The 22,265-nt window shown below is 34.5% G+C and overlaps 1 pseudogene; it reads right to left on the reverse strand.

The window, feature by feature from the left end:
* Positions 1–6,854: 6,854 nt before the first annotated feature.
* The window catches only part of LOC129516098 (synaptotagmin-17-like), a 31,360-nt pseudogene continuing 15,949 nt past the window's right edge, over positions 6,855–22,265 (reverse strand).

A 22,265-nucleotide genomic window follows, 5' to 3' on the forward strand; every position in this document is an offset into this window, starting at 1 on the left:
GTACTAAAATGATAAATTTTATTCAATGTACATTAAAAAGTAAAGACATGATTTTTTTTAAGACCTAAAAATTTTTAAAAGTAATGCTAGCTGCCAAGAGATGGGCTAAGCTACTCTAGGTTATCACCACTGCCCACCAGGGCCTTCCCCATTGTGCCACTTAGATTAGACCCCTGTGGAGCTTACCGAAACTCTACTTTTTTTGATTTGTAATGACCAATCTGGCTTTAACGTGTGAAACCCAAAGCATTCCACCCACAGACCTAATAAAGGCATGTGCCCCAAGTCCTGCCTCTCAATATGATTGTAAGGGCTGTATGGTAGAACAAAGGTATGATAGGCATAATACTTGTAGAAGAATAAAGCCAGAGAAACTTCCCTGAGAGATATGAAAGCATAATATAAAGCTATATGACTTCAGAGCAATGAGACCTTGGCCGTATTGATCAGTATAATAGAGTAGAGCTCTTCAAAATAGGCATATGCATCTCTACATAAATAGAGAAATTTTATATATCATCAAGTGGACACTCAAATAACTAGGATAAAAAAGCCATCCTGAAACAACAGGTGTTGCATGAAAAAAAAGAAAAATAAATCAAATTCCTATTTCAATCCATATAGGATGCCACAAAACATCATGCAACCCTTTAGAAAAAATGGTGTGGCAAGAGTTCAACATTGGTGTTTCTCTAACAACAGCTGATCTTTTGTCCAGTTATAGTGATATTTCAGGTATACTGGGAGGTCCCAGATGGCCCAATATATTGACTCGAACTTAAAATACTACTATTTGTGTTCTATGGAAATGAAAATATTCCTGGCAAGTAATGTTTTAATCTACTGAGTATCATTTATGTCATATTAGGATCAAAGAATATGAGAGTTGGTTTTTCTTGAGATAGGTGGAACAAAGACTTCAAATTATCTCATTCTTTCTTGGAAGTCAACAAGAAATCAGTATATTTTCATTTACAGTTCTATCCTTTCCAAAAGACTTTAAAAATCTGCTTATTAAGAGAACATAATTTTTTGGTTTCTTCCTTTACAAGTTTAAAGTATACTGGATTGGTTTTTCTCATCCCTGACAGACATGTTCAGCCAAGTATTTCTGAAAACAAACTATAAAGATTAGTTCTTAGTAAGTTTGGGAAGTCCTTTATTGATATCATGGCCAGGAAAGGCTCAATAATATTTTTGTCTCTAGAAAAAATTTCTGTATTTGAAGAATTTATAGAATGAAAATATTATTTCTCACAACAACTTGACACTCAGATGATGCAATTTATTCAAGTTCACAACCTCGGTGAGGGTCACATCTGAGATTCGAATCCAGATCTGCCTGGTTGCAAAGTCAGTATTAGTTTTCCCCCTTTATCATTCATACACAGAAGGAATGAAATAGTAACTGTGTCATGCAATTTAGGTAAATAACCAGGTGAAAATGCAATAAGTTATTTTCGGTTTTGCCTTAGAAGGAGATATGGAATTCATGTATGAGTTCAGGTACAATTTCACATTATGTAACTATAAACTAATGTTTGTATCTGATTGGTGAATATATTCCATCTTAAACATGTATATTCTTCCTTCCTATATGCATTTACCATTCCATTGCATAAAATGGATTTGAACAGATTTTTATAGCATAAAGTATTTGATTGGGATGCCCAGGTGGCCCAGCGGTTTAGCGCCTCCCTTAGGCCCAGGCCGTGACCCTGGAGACTCCGGATTGAGTCCCACATGAGACTCCCTGCATGGAGCCTGCTTCTCCCTCTGCTTGTGTCTCTGCCTCTCTCTCTCTCTCTCTCTCTGTCTCTCATGAATAAATAAAATCTTAAAAAAAAAGAAGTAAGAAAATTAAAATTAAAATCATTTCCAGTTTACATTGGAGAGTCTTAGGTAAATTATTTTCTTGTGTTGGTCCTTATGCTATCCTGGACATCACTGAAGTGAGCTTTATTTCAGAAGAAAAGAAATTTGATTCACTTTGATGTCTCACTCTGAACAGAAAGCTTGGGCTTGGCAAATACTAAGGAGATTAAGATGTGAAAGATATTTTGGCTAATTTGAATATACTTTTGTTCATAATGGAAGGAATGGCCAGCCAGAGTCAAAATTTAGATCTTCAAGAATCTCTGAAAAAATGACATATTCATAGCAATATCATAAATTGATTCAAATATGCTATAGAAACTTTAGTTCGTCCTCATTGATTACAAAGTTTTAGAAATCTATTTTATGTTCATTTTTGTGGCCAATTATCCTTGTTCTGAAAATATTTTTTTTTTTTTACCATTTCTTAGGCTTTAAATTACAGAAATCACTTGAGGCAGATATTTTGGCAAATCATGTTTTGGGCATAAGTTAGAGAAATTTTTATTTTGCCTTTTCCATATGTTATTTGAAATAGGCTAACTATGATTTGGAAAATTCCTTCCAGATATTCCCACTGGAGATACACCAAAGAAATTTTCTCAAAGCTAAGAATTATATTATATATTTCACATGTATTATTAAGTATTTAAAAATGTCTTTATTACATTTTTGTAACTTGATTGAATGGGGTAGCCTATCTTGATTAATTTTTTCCTTATGCACATAGCTAGAGGACACACAGAAATAGGAAACTAATACAGGAATATTGGACTTTTTCTACTTTCCCACGTAATGAAACAGTGTTATTGAAACTTTTCAGAGCCATCTAGTCCCTAAAAATACAATAGCCATTATAAGAATTTAGATAGATGATTGATAGAAAGATGATAGATAGATGATAGATAGATAGATAGATAGATAGATAGATAGATAGATAGATAGATGATAGATATATAGATAGTCCCTCTTTTTAGAGAGGTAACTCAGAGATGTAAAACTTTGCCTATTTGGGCATCTACAGGAAGAGCTAAGGATTTTAAGAAATTTAAACTGGCTTATTTGCTCTTGGAATTTGGATAGGTATAACTTTTCAACCTCCATGGAGAGGTTTATCAACAAATTAAACAATTGTTTTTGCATTTGTTATCTATTTGCTATTATAACAGGTCAACCCACACCTTGGTGGCTTAAGACAGGAATAATTTTTTCTTCACATGGTTTCTGTTGGTTAGGACTTTAGGGAGGATTCAACTGGAAGTTCTCTCTCAACCAGGATCTTTTACGCAGTCACAGGCATGTGTTGGCTTGGACTACAGAAACCTGAAGTTTGACTGAGGGTGAAGTATACCCACTTTGAAGATAGATCCCTCATATGGTTGGCAATTGACACTAGTCATGGATTGGGGGCCCCTGTTCATCTTTCAGGACTGCTTGGTTGCCTTCACAGCAAGGAGGATACCTTCTCCAGAATGGTCTGAAAAAGAATGAATCAAGTAGAAGCCTGGTTTTAATGACCTAGTCTCGGGAGTCACACAAGTCACTTCTGCTGCATAGAATTAGTTGAAACAATTACAAAAAGGAAGGAGCATAAATCACTGCTGGGTGGAATGATGCCAATGTCAGATTGCAATGAGAGGCAGTGCGATGGAATGTATATTGGTTTGGTCACCTTTGTTAAATATAATCTGCTACTGTTCTGAATTTCAGATTCAATAAATGGTGAGCATCCACCATGTTCCAGGCCTCTGGTTGCTGTTTTGTTTAGGCTAATTTGAACTTTAAAATGACCTTGTGAGGGACACCTGTGTGGCTCAGTGGTTGAACATCTGCCTTCAGCTCAGCACGTGATCCCGGAGTTCCAGGATTGAGTCCCACATCAAGCTCACTACATGGAGCCTGCCCCTTGTCTCTGCCTCTCTCTGTGTGTCTCTCATGAATAAATAAATAAATCTTTAAAAAAATAAAAAAATAACCTTGTGAGCTAGATATTATTTTCTTCATTTTATGAAGAGAAAACTGAGGTTAAGATAAATTAACTAGTTTTTTCAGCTCTTCACATAAGCAATATAGAGGATACAGCATGATTATTTAGGTTAACATGAGTTCAAATTCTTGTTCCATTACTTACTATATGATTGAAAGCAGTATCAATAATTAGTTACAAATCCCCCCAAAACTTTTAGAAAAATACATATTTTGTAATGATAAAACGCATCACTTATATTGTGTTTCATGGTTTGCAAACGTCATTCACTTAATTAACCATTGTAAATTGTCTGACAGATGGGGAAACTGAGTGAGGCTAAGTGATATTTTCATGTCTAGGAAGAGTCACAGTCAGATTTAGAGATGCTTCAGGCAAGAACTACATCTGGAGTTACATGTACTAATAAATTCCCTATCATTATTGAAGCTATTTGAGTTGAGTTTCTCACATGCAACTAAAAGTAAAATAATAATGAATGAATGAATGAATGAATGAATAAGTAAATAAAACTAAATTAAAAATTCATGTGAAATCTGTTATTATGTCCTATAAAAATTAATAGTTTACTAAATTTGAAAGACTTGTTTACCTCCAACCAATATTAGTTATATTCTTGGAGCACAGAACTTTGAATGGAAAGAAATTATGTCCACCAACATGGAGAATCATTACAATACATAGTAGGTTATGTTGGGAATGAACAAAAAGACAACTGTGAGGCAGGTTCTTTAAACAAAGTGCTGAAAGAAAAAAGAAACTTGCAGCCAAGAATACTGTACCCAGAAAGGCTCAGAATTGAAGGATAAAGAGTTTCCCAAACAAAAGTTAAATTCATCACCACTAAACTAGCCTTACAAGAAATGTTAAAGCAGCATCCCTAAATGAAAACTAGTGGCCATAACAAACAGTAAGAAGATTATGAAAAGAAGAAACTTCACTGGTAAAAGAAAACATACAGTAAAGATAGCAGAGCAATCACTCATAAAGCCGATATGAAGGTTAAAAGATATAATGTAGTAAAATAAGTTACATCAACAAAAATTAGTAAAGGGATACATAAAATTAAAAATGCAAAATTTAAATAACCATCAACTTAATATATATTGTTATATACATAGGATGTTATATATGTACCTCATAGTAACCACAAACTAAAGTCTATAATGGATTCACACAAACTAAAGAGAAAGAAATCCAAGGATAACACTAAAGCAAGTCATCAAATCATAAGGAAAGAGAGCAAGAGAAAATAGAACATAGAAGAACTACAAAAATATCCAGAAAACAATTAACAAAATGGCAATAAGTACATACTTATCCATGATTAATTTATATATAAGTGGACTAAATACTCCAATCAAAAGATGTAAGGTGACTGAATGGATAAAAGAAAACAAAATCTAGCTATATACTGCCTGCAAGATACTCACTTTGATCTAAAGACACATAGAGACTGAAAGTGAAGAGAAGAAAAAACATATTCCATACAAATAAAAGAGAAAAAAAGGTGGAGTAGCAGTGCTTTTATCAGACAGAAGAGACTTTAAAACAAAGACTGTGGCAAGAGAAAATAGGAGTACTACACATACAATGGTGAAGGGATCAATTAAAAAAAAAGGATATACGATTTTCAGTATCTATGCACCCAAACCTGGAGCACCTAAGTATATAAAGCAAACATTAAGAGACATAAAGGGAGAAATTGACAATAACATAATAACAGTAGGGGACTTTACCATCCCACTTTCATTAACGGATAGATTTTCCAGACAGAAAATTAATAAGGAAACAGCAGCTCCGAATGACATATTGAACTGGATGAGTTTAACAGATATAAACAATATTTCATCCCAAAACAGCAGCATACATATTCTCTTCAAGTGCACATAAAACATTTTCTGGGTTAAGCCACATATTAGGCTACAAAACAAATCTCCATAAATTTAAGAAGATGGAAATAATATCAAGCGTCTTTTCCAACCACAATGCTATGAAACTAGAAGTCAATTACAAAAAAAAAAGATTGAAAAAAATGTGGAAGTTAAACAATATTCTACTAAGCAATCAGTCAATGAAGAACATGAATAGACATTTTTCCAAAGAAGACATACAGTTGACCAACAGACACATGAAAAGACGCTCATCATCACTGATTATTAGGGAAATGCAAATCAAAACAGCAATGAGATATCACTTCACACCTGTCAGAATGGCTAAAGTCATAAGCACAAGAAACAAGAGGAGTTGATGAGGATGTGGAGAAAGGGGAACCCTCTTTCACTGTTAGTGGGGATGTAAACTGGGGCAGCCACTGTAGAAAACAATATGGAGTTTCCTCAGAAAGTTAGTACCAGAACTACCCTAGGATCCAGCAATTGCATTATTAGGTATTTACCCAAAGAATACAAAAATGCTACTTCAACAGGATACATGCACCATGATGTTTATAGCAACATTCTCTACAATAGCCAAATTATGGAAACACCCCAAGTTTCCATTGACTGATGAATGGTTAAAGAAGATTATATATATGTAGAATGGAATATTAGCTATAAAAAATGAAATCTAGCCATTTGCAAGACATGGATGGAGCTAGAGAGTATAATGCTAAGCAAAATAAGTCAGTTGGAGAAAGACAAGTACCATATGATTGAACTCATATGTAGAATTTAAGAAACAAAACAAACAAGAAAAGGTGGGGGAAGAGAGAGGCAAACCAAGAAACAGACTTTTAACTATACAGAACAAAATAATGGTTACTGGAGGAGGGGGGTGGGGGAATGGGTTAAATACATGATGGGGATTAAAGAGGGCACTTGGGATGAGTACCAGGTGTTGTATGGAAGTGCTGAGTCACTATGTTGTACACCTAAAACTAATATTTCACTGTATATTAACTAACTGAAATTTATTATTTTTTCAAATGTTTTACTTTCATAGCTACTGTCTTGTTTCTTTATGCCACAGCAATATCAGTTTCCAGGTCTGTTCACAGGCTGGTCACAGAGTTGTTCTATCCTGTAAACACTAAGTTGGCATTTTCAAGTTCTTCTTGGGGAACTTTGATGCTGAAGGATTTACTGTAAACAGGATCAGTTATGCCTCTTTAGAAGGAAGTCTTCTTTGTTTTCACAAGCCTGAGTCCATATATCATTGGATTTCCACAAAGGAGGCTGAACCTTGGCTCACATCTGTCTGAAGAAGTTGCTTGGCTCAAATGACATCAACATTCCATATCCCTGCACTTGGGAGATAGTTCAGAGACAGAAGCAGCTCCCCCAGCTCTACTTCATTCTGAGAACTGGTAATTAGCACCTTCCACCAGTGCCCATCCTTCACCAGGTCAGCTTCTGACAAAGGTAGGGAAACCTTTCCAATGACACAGTGGCAGGAGAACTTCTCAAAATCTACCACGGTTAGCAGCAGGATCCTCCTCTGCACTTCTGGGAAGGGAGTCCCTAAGGTGTAACACTCCTCAAACAAGAGTTTCTGGGTCTTGCATTTGACCCACCTCTGTTTAAAGTTCTTTTGGTCTGTTAGGAGACAGATCTTAATATAAGGGTTTGGGTGGGCCTTATCCTGGCATGAGTCATCATGGGAGGTGGGGGTGGCAGGTCCTTGGCCTAAATCACCCTCACTGTCAGGTGGTTGTGCATCTGGTCATACAGAATGCTGAAGTGCAGCATACCCAGCTGATATTTGGACAAGCTCTCCTTCTCTGTCAGAAAGTCCACATCATCACTGTTGGAATTGAGGGAGTATAGCTTGGGCTCAAACTTTCTGAAATAGCCAGCTGGAGCATAGGTCTGTCTGAGCATAGGAGCTAGGTGGGCTCCTTTTTGATGTTGAGAACGCCAAGTTCCATGTGTTTAATATCAGTGAGTGGGGAGCTGGGTCATATGGATTTAAGACTTGAAATCCTCCAAATCAGGCTATACATAGCCTTGGATGTGTCTGAGGATGAGCATCTTTGACCTATTGTAACTAATTAGAATTTAAATATAAACTTAAAAAAAACCCAAAAATAATCTGTGGTATGCAATAAAAGCTGTTCTAAAAGGGAAGTTTATAGAAATGCAGGTCTGCCTCAAGAGAAAAGAAAAATCTCAAATAAACAATCTAAACGTATGTAAAGTTCAAAGCCCCAAGTTAGTATAAAAAAAAGGAAATAACAAAGATCAGAGCAAAAATAAATGTAATCGAGAATAATGCAATAGAGAAAAATCAGTAAAACCTAGAGCTGATTCCTTGAAAAAATAAAGAAAATTGATAAACCTTTAGCCAGACTCATGACAATAAAAAGGACTGAAATAAATAAAATAGAAACTGAAAAAGCAGAAGTTACAGCTAATACCAAAGAAATACAAAGGATTATGAGACTACTACAAAAAAGTATATGCCAACAAATTGGACAATCTAGAAGAAATAGATGAATTCCTAAAACATACAATTTTCCAAAACTGAATTAGGAAGAAATAGAAAATCTGAACAGACTAATAACTAAAATGAAATTGAATTGGTAATCAAAAAACTCCCAGAAAGTACAAAAGTACAGATTGAGATGGCTTCACAGGTGAATTCTACCAAACATTCAGAAGAGTTAATATTTATTCTTCTCAAAATATTCCAAAAACTAGAATAAGAAGGAGAACTTTCATCTTTTGAGGCCAGCATTACCTTAACATCAAAACCAGATGAAACCACTACAAAAAGAGAAAACTATAGGCCAATATCCCTGATGAATATACACACAAAAATCCTCAAAAAAATATTGGAAAGCCAAACTAAAAAATACATTAAAAAATCATTCATCACAATCAAGTGAGATTTGTTCTAGGGATGCAGAGAAGGTCCAATATATGCAAATCAATCAATGCAGAAACTACAATTATAAAATGAGGTAAGAAAATTGCATGATCATCTCAATAGATCCAGAAAAGGTATTTGACAAAATTCAGCATCCATTCATAATAAAAACTCAAAACAAATGGGTTTAGAAGTCACATGACTCAAAGTGATAAAGTCCAAAATGACAAAACTATAGCTAATATCATAATGGTGAAACACTAAAAGTTTCTCCTCTATAATTAGAAGCAAGACGAGAATGTCAGTTCCCATTTTTATGACTAGGACTTCACCTTCATGTTCTGTGCCCATAGCTTGCTGAACCCAGTTTTACTGAGTATCCTCTGATCCACGATATGTGAGCATAATCCTTATCCCCCTATCCTTGATATCTAGGTCATTTATCTGCCTTTAGTAGGAAATCTGTTAAACCATTCAAGGTTGATATCTCTTAGCATTTTTTTCATTCACTGACCTCTCCATTCTGCTTGTAGGCTATAAATCCCTACTGTCTTTGCTGTATTAAGAGTTGAACTCAGTTCTCAGTTGAATTCAACTGAACTAAAGTCTCTTTCCTCTACTTCAACAGTTTGAATAAAATCTGTCTTGCCATATCTAACAAGGGTCTGATGCAAAGCTTTATATTAGCAATTGATTGATGCAATTGACGCATGCAAACATACACTTGTATTTTATTCAGCCTAACCATATGACACATTGCATCTTTGCTTCATGAAATAGACTACTTGAAAAGTAAGAAGAGGCTCCATGTCATGAAAGAAAATAATTATTCATGAAACTTTTTAAAGAAAGGTGGGGTAGTTTTATTTAGAAGGACTCTTGCAATAGATGGGGCTACTGCATGGTTTAACAATAGGAAGAGTGGGCTCAACTGCAAAAACAAGGAAGAATGGAAATTTATAGCCAAGGAGCAGGGTGTGTGTGTGTCGTCAGTGGATGTAAATTACCAAAAGGAAACACCAGGGGTAAGGGGGTATTTTCTGGCTAAACTGACCTAACAGAATTTTGCTGTGTGCAAGCCAGTGTGATCAAATATCACATAGGGGATCATGGAGAATGAGGAACCTGATCAGATATTGAGCATGCTTAGATATTGAGGGTGGGAAATCTGGCTAAGCTGATGTAGTAGGATTTCCTCTAAAATTAGACAATGCAGAAATAAACAGGAAAGCCCCAAATTAGGTCCTACTCAAGAAAAGAGTTCAGAGAGAGAAGCCTCACCAGAGTTTGGTCAAGGAGAAAATCTTTGTCAATACCTCCAAATATTTCTTCTCTAATTCAGAAATTTGAAATTTATTATATGTAGAAAGATAAATATTTCCCTATAATCTTAAAAATGATATCCAATGAGGCAGGTAGCTATTACTCTGCTGTCCCTCGTCTCTCTGCTTGTTAGTTTCCTTTATTTTAAGAGAAATGCAAAAATCCCAGCAAACTATTGAAAATAAAGTAGGAGTGGATTGCTGGTAGAGAACTTTCTGGTAACTTCACACTCAGGAGAAGGACAAATGGAGAAACTTACTTTTTCCTGCACCATGTCAGTTTAGGTACCAGAGGACTGGGCAGTGGAGGAAAGAGGCAGATTAACCAGGAAAAATCTTATTAGAAACAAGAAATTTGACATGAAGACATTAACATCAACAGCCCTACAACTGTAGAGGATAGAGGTCAGGAACAGAGAATGAAGGTAAATGAAACAATCCCATGTCTGTATAGATTTCCTTGGCTCAAGGATAGGTAAGAATAGAAACTAAATGTAGGCTATTAAAATCATTGTAGAATGAGGAAGAAACAAAAATGTCTCCTGGGAATCTGGAAAAGCAAAACTCTGCAAAATGATTTATTAGAGGATCTATTTACAAATTCCAGGGAGATGTTTAGAATAATCTACAGAATAAATAGAGATATGGTCTCTTTAGAAAAGGAGCAGCAGGTCACACAGAGAGAACAAACAGATAAAAAGTGAAAAAAAATGGAAGTGTAGGTAACAGAACAGCATGAAAAAGAAGGTAAATGAAGTAAAGTAAGGATTTCAAATAAATAAAAATACCATATTTAAAGGCAAATTCATACTGGCAGTAAGAAATGGAAATGCTTCAGAAGAAAAATCAAATGTAAGGCAGATAACAACTTCAATAATGTTTCTTAAATGCAGATGAAGAAACATAAATTAAACTAATGAGATGACAGAGAATGTAGAGTGTTCATATGCATAATAGATGTTCCTAAATTTAGTTCAAAACAAACTAGAGGGAAATCTCAAGAACATCTGTATTAGTTTGCTGGGACAGGCAGTGTTGTTTTCTGGGGAGATACCTCCTCCTGGCTTGCACACAGCTGCTGCCTTTTTTTTTTAAGACTTTATTTATTTGAGAGATAGAGAGTGGGGAGGGGTAGAGGTGGAGAGAGAAAGAATCTGAAGCAGACTCCACACCAAGCTTGAAGTCTCACTGAAGCTCCACAACCTCAAAATCACTACCCCAACCAGAAACAAGAGTTGGTTGCCTAGCCTACTGAGCCACACAGGTGCCCACAGGGCTGCCTTCTTGCTGAATCCTTACATGGCCTCAGTTTTCTCTGTGCATGGAGAGAGAATCTCTGAACTATCTTCTTGTTTTCAGAAGACACCTGTCCTACTGGATTAGGGCCCCACCCTATGTCCTCATTTAACTTACCTAACTTACCTCCATAAAGGCCTTATCTTCAAATATAGTCACATGAGCATTCGAGTTTCAATACATAAAATTTAGAGGAAACAATTCAGCCCACAACATCATCCATTTAGGAAAAAAAAAAGTTTCAAAAGTCTCCCAAAGCAGTTAGTATCATAGTTGAAGAATGCAACCTTAAAATCCAGAAAACAGTGGAACGAGGCATAAGAAGTTTTGATGGGAAAACATTATATAACTCAATTAATTTATATGTATGTTAGTACTTCATCTGTTAGAAGAACAAACATTAAAAATAAATAAAAGCACACAAATGAGGAAGATATGACATTAATGGAGATTAAAGACACAAATAAAATGACTATTATACACTTCATTATAAAGCTAACACTAAATATTAAAAAGTTTTCTAGGATGAAAGTTTAAATGTGGTAAAATATTTCTTAATTGAAATACTCAAAGACTGGAGAGTTGGTAACTAAGAAGCAGCAAAAAGAAGAAATAAAAATATGCCACATGCTTTGTTTAAAGTAGGTTTGACACAAAGATTCTCTGTCATTTTTGATACTCTTGAGATTAACAGACTCCAGGAATTAGGCTAATGATTACCTATGAAAACATAAGAGTAATTATATCACTTATTTAGTTATTTTTATTTTTCTTATCTGGGAGAAGTTATATCCAACTTTCTGCAGGAAATCAAGTGTATATGATATAAAATATCAAAAAAAAATCATTGCCAGTAAAGGAAGTGGTAAAGGGTGCCATGCAAGAACATACAAAAACAGAGGTAGGCTTATAATATTCATGTAAGATAATGATTAAGAAAAAAAGTCATAAAAGATGTAGAGCTGCATTGTTCAACATGGTATAAATATGGGTATTTAAATTTAAAATAATTTAAAATAATTAAAATTAAAAGTCCTTTCCTCAGTCATACTAGCAACATTTCAAGTGATCAATAACCATGCGTGGTTAGTGGCTACTATATTGTATAGCATAGATATGGAATATTTTCATTATGGCAGAAAATTCTATTGTATGGTGCTATTCTAAAGATAGAAGGTGAAATATACATACTATATTCGCCTTTGAATTCTTTTCCTATTTCACAGAGGGACCCACTCAGTGTTTTTCCTGTTCTAATATTTGAAGAAAATACTAGGTGAAATGTGAAAAAAGTATACATAGAAGAGTACTCATTATGCTATTATTTCCAATATTGAAATATTAGAGACAGTTTTTTGCACAATACATTATATAGTCTTGGCCAAATAAATATGTATCTAGCACCATGCAGTAAAATTAGTTAGACTTTTTAATTGAAATGAAAACATATTTATGATCCCTTGTTACAAATAAAAAGAATAATGCTAAAAGAAGTATTTCTACAAAAAGTCCAGAAAAGAACTACGAAAAATCTAGAAAATGATTAGCAAAATGGCAATAAGTACATATCTATCAATAATTACTTCAAATATAAATGAACTAAATGCTTCCACCAAAAGCCATAAAGTGCAATCGCAACCAAGACCTAACTCTATGCTGCCTACAAGAGACTCACTTTAGACCTAAAGACACATAGAGACTAAAATGAAGGGTGGAAGAAGATACTCCATGCTTATTGAAGCTAAAAAACACTTGGGACACTTAGAGTAGCAATACTTACATCAGGCAAAATATAAAAATATAATATATATATATATAAAATGCATACTATGTATAATGTATTAGACTTTAAAACAGACTGTAACAAGAGAGAAAAAATGATATTACATAATGATAAAAGATAAAGGGATCAATCCCAACAATGATCAATAATAATAATAAGTATCTATGCGCCCAACCTAGAAGCACCTAAATACATCCAGCAAATAGTAGCAGACATAAAGAGAGAAATTGACAGTAATACAATAATAATAAGGGACCTTAGCACCCTAATTACATCAATGAATAAATCATCCAGACAGAAATCAATGAGGAAACAGGAGGCTTTGAATGACGCAATTAGAGCAGATGGATTTAATAGATATACACAGAACATTCCATTAGAAAACAGCAGAGTACACATTATTTTCAAGTGTATATGAAACATTTCCAGGACAGAGCACATGTTAGCCCACAAAAAGTGTCAGTAAAATTAAGAAGATTGAAATGATATCACGTATATTTTCTAACCAAAATGGTATGAAATTAGATATTAGTTACCAGTAGAAAACTGGAAAAAACACAAACATGTGGAGGCTAACCAATATACTATTAAACAATAAATGGGCCATAAAGAAACCAAAGAGGAAATAAAAAAAAACGCCTGGAGACAAATGAAAATGGAAATGCAACAGTTCAAAATCTTTGATATGCAGTAAAAGCAGTTCTAAGGGGGGAAGTTTATACTGATAACAGGCCTACTCCAAGAAAAATGTTGAATAAACAATTTAACATACACCTAAAGAAACTAGAAAAATAAGAACAAACCAATCCCAAAATTAATAGAAGGAAGGATATAATAAAGATCAGGACATGAATAAATGAAATAAAGATGAAAACTACAGTAGAAAAGATCAATAAAACATAGAGCTGTTTTTTAAAAAAAATAAACAAAATTGATAAAACTTTAGCCAGATTTATTGTGATGAAAAGAGAAAGGAGAAATCACAAGCAAATCCCAGAAACACAAAGGATTATGAGAGACTACTATGAAAAATTTTATGCCAGTATATTGGAAAATCTAGAAAAAATAATAAATTCCTAGAAACAGACAATGATCCAAAACTGAGTCAGAAAGAAATAGGAAATCTGAACAGACCAATTACTAGTAACGAAATTGAATGAATAATAAAAAATTCCTAAGCAAACAGACCCAGCTGGCTTCATGGATGAATTCTACTAAACATGTAAGAAAAGCTTATACTTATTCTTCTCAAACCATTCCAAAAACTAGAAGAAAACTTAATTTTATTCTTTGAGACCAGCGTTACCCTGATACCAAAACCAAAAAGACACCACAAAATAGGGACAACTATAGGCCAATATCCCTGGTGAACATAGCTGTAAAAATTATAAATACAGTATTGCAAACCAAATTTAAAAATATATTAAAAGAATAATCCACCCCAATCAAGTGAGGCTTACTCCAGAGGTACCAGAATGGCTCAGTATCTACAAATCAATCAATGTAGTACAGCACAGTAACAAAATGAACACTAAGAACCACATGATAAAATTGATAGATTCAGAAAAAAGTATTTGACAAAATTCAACAGCCATTCATGATAAAAACTTTCAATAAAGTGTGTTTAGAGGGAACATACTTCAACATAATAGAAGCCATATATGAAAAACCCACAGCAAACATCTAGATAATGGTGAAAAACAGCCTTTTTCTAAATTAGGAGCAAGACAAGGATGTCCATTCTTGCCACTTTTATTCAACATATTACTGGAAGTCTCAGCTACAGCAATCAGATAAAAAAAATGAAGAATAAAAAATAAAGGCATCCAAATTGGTAAGGAAAAAGTATAACTGTTACTATTTATTGATGATATGATAATTTACATATAGAAAACCCTACACTCCACCAAAACACTATGAGAAATAATAAATGAGTTCAATAAAGTTGTAGGGTACATAATTAACCTATAGAAATCTATTGCATTTCTATATGCAAATAACAAAGTAGCATAAAGAGATATTAAGTAAACAATCCTATTTGCAAGCAATATATCTAATAAGGAGTTGATATCCAAAATATATAAAGAACTTACACAACTCAACACTAAAATAACAACAACGTCATTAAAAAATAGGACTTGTGGTTGACTTTTTTCCTGCTTAAGAAATACTTTTTTTAAAAAAACACAGTGTTGGGATCCCTGGGTGGCGCAGCAGTTTAGGGCCTGCCTTTGGCCCAGGGCGCGATCCTGGAGACCCAGGATCGAATCCCACGTCAGACTCCCTGCATGGAGCCTGCTTCTCCCTCTGCCTGTGTCTCTGCCTCTCTCTCTCATTCTGTGTGACTATCATAAATAAATAAAAATTAAAAAAAAATAAAAATAAAAAACAGTGTTAATATATTATCATACACTATTATGAAGAGGGCTTCAATAATGCTCAAATTCTATTAATCACAGATCTTAATTATACCTAAACATAAATTGATACTGATTTTTTTAAGCAGAAAAGAAGGATATTAAAAGGATATTGGGCAGCTTATAGAACCTCTAGAGGGTTAAGGAGGCAGCCTTAGAGTATCTGCAAACAGAAAAAATGCCTGGAATCACCCATCCTGGGGATACTGCTGAATTCTGAATGGCCGGCTTGCTAGGTTGACTGTATGGGCAGTGAATCAGACACAACAATAGCACCATTGCCACTCCTATCTGATGACTGTAGTGGCCAGTGAAGATGCACTACAAACCTCTTTCTTGGATATCATTAGCTCTTGGTTGAAAATCTATTTGATGATGTTGGGTCATGAGGCTGTGCCCAACCTGCAAAGGAAGTTCAAGGGAGCAAGTTATCTTTGGCTGTGTTTCTAGATCATGGGCAGCCCTCAAAGAGTGATGATGTCTCAAAGAGTATCTAGAATAAAATATGAAGGTATTCAGCACCATCACCACTGTATGCCTCCTTCCAATTCTTTCATGTGCCTACAGCAATTATGAATTAATGGTGATAGCATTTTGTTTGAATTTAACAATGAAATAATTAAGGATTTGCCTTGCATGTAAAATATTTTTTTTTAGTTTTTTTTTAATTTTTTTGTTTTTAATTTTTATTTATTTATGATAGTCACACACACAGAGAGAGAGAGAGGCAGAGATATAGGCAGAGGGAGAAGCAGGCTCCATGCACCGAGAGCCCGACGTGGGATTCGATCCCGGGTCTCCAGGATCGTGCCCTGGGCCAAAGGCAGGCGCTAAACCACTGCGCCACCCAGGGATCCCTTTTTTTTAGTTTTAAACGTTAAGATTACGTTTAATTTCTATAAACAAACATATCAAGTAGTTTTTATTAGAATTCTCATACATCATACATTTAGCCACAGAGAAGTTATGAAAATTGGCCAGAGTCACAGAGCTAATGAGCAATATAAGGATTTTAATCCATGAAATCCAGTACCAATGCTCACGCTCTGAAATCTGAGGCTAAGCTGCCTCCCATATATCTTAAAATAATTTTTTTTTTTGGTGGTGATGGTGGTGGGAAATATACATATATTTATTCTTGAGCAGATTTATTAGATGGAGAGGTTTTTGTTTTAGTTCATCTTGGACATAAGACTGTGATATCCATGGAAAGTGTTGGAATTTTTTCCCAGGGAAGAAAACATTTGTTAACAATGAAACATTTTCTTTACTGATTTTCTTCCCAATTCCTCTCCTTTCCAAACCTATATAAAAATGTTTTGACTTCTTGGTTTAAATACTGCATTTCTCAAGGTCAAAAAAGAAATTTGGATGAATTTTAAATTAACTATTGAACATCAGAAGACCCATTAATGAAGGCAAAGGGCAACTGACTAATTGCAAAGGGCAATGAATGCCTTTAATTAAATAGATGTGGAAATTACCCTCCCATCCCCCAGAGTAAGAGTTCACCAGTTGTATATATTTACTTAAATGCTACAACTATCCCAAACTTTAAGTGAAGGCAAAACATATTAGATACTTCTTTTCAACTAAAGGTACTACAGTATACAGATGAACTGTAACTAGAGTTTGTGGCTAGGATATAACGTAATATACAAATGGACTGGTGACTGGTGTACATATACATGGGTGACCAGGTGTACCCATTTTGCTTTCTGGAGATGGGTGATTTGCAGAATGGCTAATACATGTGATTGCTCAAAAACTGTCCATAGAGACAATGGTTTTAAAGAATGTCTGCCTAAGTGACTTTACATTTGTATGGTAATGATTATTATTTATCATAATTATTTCAAATTGTAAGAATGTCCCTAAACTATGAAAGCAGTAGAGTCTTATTCCTCAGCAGTAGACTCTTATTCCTCAATATTTAAAAAATAAATTGAGTATTGGGACATCTGGGTGGCTCAGCAGTTGAGTGTCTGCCTTCAGTTCACCATGTGATCCCAGGTCAGGGATCAAATCCTACCTACCTCAGCCTCCCCACAGGGAGCCTGCTTCTCCCTCTGTCTGTGTCTCTGCCTCTCTCTGTGTTTCTTCCATGAATAAATAAATAGAATCTTTTAAAAAATAGAGATTCTATACTTACTAAATGTCCATTTCAATCTCAGTAATTTTGGCTATTTACTTTTATGGCACCACTAAAATAACAAGTAGTTCCTTTTTTGCCAGCATCTCAAGAAAAGTGAGTTTTGATCAGACTTTTGACTTGTCAACTTGTGTACATTGACTTTGATGCAACTGCTCTGAAGCATTTAACAAATCACTTTCTTTTTTTATCCACTTACAGTTTCATTAGCTATGATGGCCACATTTTCAACACAGGCATAAATGCATGGATTTCCTGAATAGCAAGATGCAGACAAACAAGATTTAAATATATTCATAGAACATTCTACTTGGAGCAATCACTTGGGACTTTATAAAATTACATAGAGGACTAGTTCTCAGGAATAGGGTAACTATTCCCAATGTAGAGCCTCTAGGTTATGTATAGATTATATTTAGCTAAAGGAATCTATTTTGTCTTGCCAGATTTTCTGTCAGGTATTGATGTTCCAACTAGCTTCCAGCTAGCTATTTGTTTCAATTCTGTTCTCTATCAGGAACACAACTTCTCTGGCTAGCTGTTCAATTTCTTTTCTTAGGGTTCCTTTTACTCTGTAAATTCAATCAAATATTGCTATAAATCAAATGGGGCCCTTATTGTGTATGCATTATGTAACCATAAATAATTTGGAGGAAGTATTGAACTTGCCTACTTCATTCTTACAGCCAATTAGGCAAAGTTTATTTGGAAAATTACAGCCTAAACTTTGTCAGGATATGACTCCATCAGTGATTTAAACAAGCATATCAATTGGCTTGTGTATATTTTTGATACTAAATATAAACTTTTTATGTATAATTTCTTTTAGCAGCTGTTACTGGCTCCCTCGTCCAAGATGATTCCAAGAGCAGTTGAAGACAAAAAAAAAAAAGTACCAAGAAAATTGTGGGAAACCCTTAGGTCAAGGGGTGGGGATTGAGATAATTGGATAAAGTGATGACTCTGATCTGGGCAGTAGATAACCTCATTAGGCTGTGGTAGAAGTAGTAAAGGACATATTTCTTGGAGTTCCTCTTTGCTTATCCACATATTACCTTGAGAAATACACCTGTAAATGAAGATCTCAGAAAAATAAGTGCTTCCTAACTGATCTGTAGTATTTTCTTTTCCAAATTCCCAGGGCTGACAAATCATAATCTAAGGAGTGCCTTCTCTTTGGGAAGTGAAGAGTAAAATCCTAATATGTAGATCTGTTTTATAGACTGAGGATCTGGTGACTGGCTTTCTAATGCTTAGGTTTCTTCATCATTGGGCCTGGAGGTCAAAATGATAAGATATTTAAGGAGCCTAACTATTTAAAAGGGGGAAAAGAGCATATTAATCCACAGATATCCATTGGGAGCAGACATATTAGAAAGATAGACCAAGAATATAAAACTAATCTAATGAAATATCCTACAAAATTATTAGGAAAAGACTAACAGTATGTCTATGAACAAGAAAACATGTTAAAAGAACAAGAATAGATATTAGGCAAAACTTTTTTGAAAGAATGAACAATACATATGAAGTAAATATCTGAAAACACAAATTTGAATAATGAATTAATTAATTGAAAGTAGATTGAGTAAATCTTCTAGAATAGGATTTGGGGAACTTCTTCTGTAAAGGGCCAGCTATTAGAGTTTAGGGTTTGTGGACCACACCTGGTGTCTGTCAGATAACTATTTAAGAATGTAAAAACCAATAAATAAACAAATAAAATGTAAAAACCACCTAGTCTCTGGCCATATAGAAATAAGTTTCAGGCCAATATGGCCCTAGTTTGCTGACCCCCCCTCAACTAGAAAGAAAGAAAAGAAATTGAATAGAAAGTATAAAAGTAGACCCTAAAATATACATGGAAAGTAAAGGAATAATAATAGTCAAGATATTACAGAAGAATAAGAGCTGAGAGGAAGACTTGCCCAGTCAGCCTTAAGTTATGAACTTAAAGAAGAGCATTATCAGGATGCATGGGTGGCTCAGTGGTTGGGTGTCTGCCTTCGTCTCAGGGCATGATCCTGGGATCCTGGGATCAAGACCCACATCAGGCTCCTTGCAGGGAGCCTGTTGCTCCCTCTGCTTATGTCTCTGCCTCTCTATGTCTCTCATAAGTAAATAAATAAAATCTTTTTTTAAGAGTGTTATCTCTTAAACATTGTTTTCCATGAAGGAGAGTGCAGACCCTGGAAATATAGTCATCCTATGGAAGTTTGATATAGACAGAGGCAAGGAAAAGAGAAACTCTTCAGTAAATAAAACTGGAATAAGGGTAAGTTGTCCATGTGGATAAAGACGAAAATGGATTCCTGTTTCACAGATATGATTAGGTAAAACAAATTAAAATGAAGAAAAAGGGAAAGAAAAGAGGAAGAAGAGAAGGCAACTCAACATCTTTAAAACTATCAGAAGAAAATTGGTTGTGTAATGTTTACAGCTGTGGCAGACAACTATTTTTTTTCAGACAACTATTTCTTAAAATAAGATTAAAAATCATTGTCCTAAATAAGAAAAGATAGATATTTTTGACTAAATTAAAATTAAGTACACTTATTCACTGAATAAAACCTTTATGAAAATGAAAAGAAACTGCAATTTCATAGAAGATATTCATAATACAGAAAACTGGCAAAGGATTAATATCAAAGATATATAAAGAACTCCATAAACTAATTAAGAAAATAAAAAACAGATAGCAAAGTGAATTTCCATGAAGAGAAAAACATATGGCTAGTAATCATATATGATCAGTAAAATGCAAATCAAGACCACAATGAAATATTATTTTATAACTCTTTTATGGTCAAAATTTAAAAGGTGCACAATGCCATGTTTTGGAGAGAGAATGGGTTTACATCTACATACCCTCTGGCCCAGTAATTTTTGTAGCCAAGAGAAAGTTTTGCACGTATACAGCATAGATGTACAGAAATGTTCATAGTACTGTTATTCATAATAGCAAAAACCCTGGAGACAATTCGGAAGCCTATTGTTGGAAAGTGAAGGAAGATATAGCATTATATTCACAAAGTGGAATAATTTATAGCACTTGAGTTATGAATAAATCTTAACTATATAATATTAAGAAAAAAATGTTTGAGATGATAATATGCATCTTGAAACACTTTCTAAAATGGTAAGAAAACCACATAAAGCTTAATGTTTAACAGCATACCTTTTAGGAATATGTGGATGCATTAACACTATAAAAAAAAAACCACAGTGAAATGGGGAACATGTAATTCAGGATGATGATTATCTATAGTCAGAGGAGGGCAGGGATTAGATGAAGTTGAAATCATAAGGAAAAATATGGGCTAAAGGTCAAGACCTGGGATCCCTGGGTGGCGCAGCGGTTTGGCGCCTGCCTTTGGCCCAGGGCGCGATCCTGGAGACCCGGGATCGAATCCCACGTCGGGCTCCCGGTGCATGGAGCCTGCTTCTCCCTCTGCCTGTGTCTCTGCCTCTCTCTCTCTCTCTGTATGACTATCGTAAATAAATAAAAAAAAAAATAAAGGTCAAGACCTCCAATTTTATTTGGGATGATGTGATTTTAGGTGTTTATTTCATTATTATAAATAACCAGTTAAATAAAATCATGTCATGTATAGGCCAACGATGAATGTGTCATGTACCAATGACTAAGATACATTTATAACCCAATTTTTGCACTAGAGGCACCAATTTAAAAAGGTAGACTGTATATCCCTCCTCCCAACTTTTCTTTTTTTTTAAGATTTTTATTTATTTATTTATGATAGACATGGGGGGGGGGGCAGAGACACAGGCAGAGGGAGAAGCAGGCTCCATGCAGGGACCCTGACGTGGGACTCGATCCCAGGACTCCAGGATCACGCCCTGGGCCAAAGGCAGGTGCTAAACCGCTGAGCCATCCAGGGATCGCCTCCTCCCAACTTTTCAAATAAAAACTCTGTTTTTCTATAAAATTCAGAATGATAAATAACTTGGGACTGAAAATTAATCTTCAGTAGGGAAAAATCATCAATTTATATTTGTTAGGACAAAAAGCCAGTTCCTTCTAAGTAAGATTTAAAAAAAATCTTAGACTTTAGCTTTGAAGATGACAGAGTGTTAATACATAAGCTCTTCTACTTTTAAAAACTGTTCTAGATCTACTAGTTCCATAAGCCCATGGACATAAAATAGGTTTAAGTTTGTGAGTGAATCTTGCAAAGTGTTAAAACTAGGCTTATTTTTGCCTTTCCTAATATAAATTTGACTGAATCTTTTCATTTTTATTAAATACCTGTTGAGGTAGCTAACCTCTTTTATGATCTCCTCAAATGTACAAGTTCTGATAATTCCTTGAAAATCTATATCCATAGTCTTTTTACTCAGTTTATGTTTTGTAGATTTTTTAAAAAGCCCTGGAAATAACTTGACATGGCAAAAGTTTCATCAGTACAGTATTTATCATGCTTAGTTTAAGTGATCAAAAAAGTCCTAACTGAATTATAAACTTGCATCCAATAACTGTGCTGACTTTCTAGTTCTGAAAGTTCTTCAGTTCTAAAGTGATGATGAATATTGTTTCAAATATGTATTTAGTTGGTATTAATGACTGTCAATATTCTTGCTTAATTGAAAGTTGAAGAAACTT

Source organism: Nyctereutes procyonoides, unplaced genomic scaffold (genome assembly GCF_905146905.1).
Source record: "Nyctereutes procyonoides isolate TBG_1078 unplaced genomic scaffold, NYPRO_anot_genome, whole genome shotgun sequence".
Lineage (NCBI taxonomy): Eukaryota > Metazoa > Chordata > Mammalia > Carnivora > Canidae > Nyctereutes > Nyctereutes procyonoides.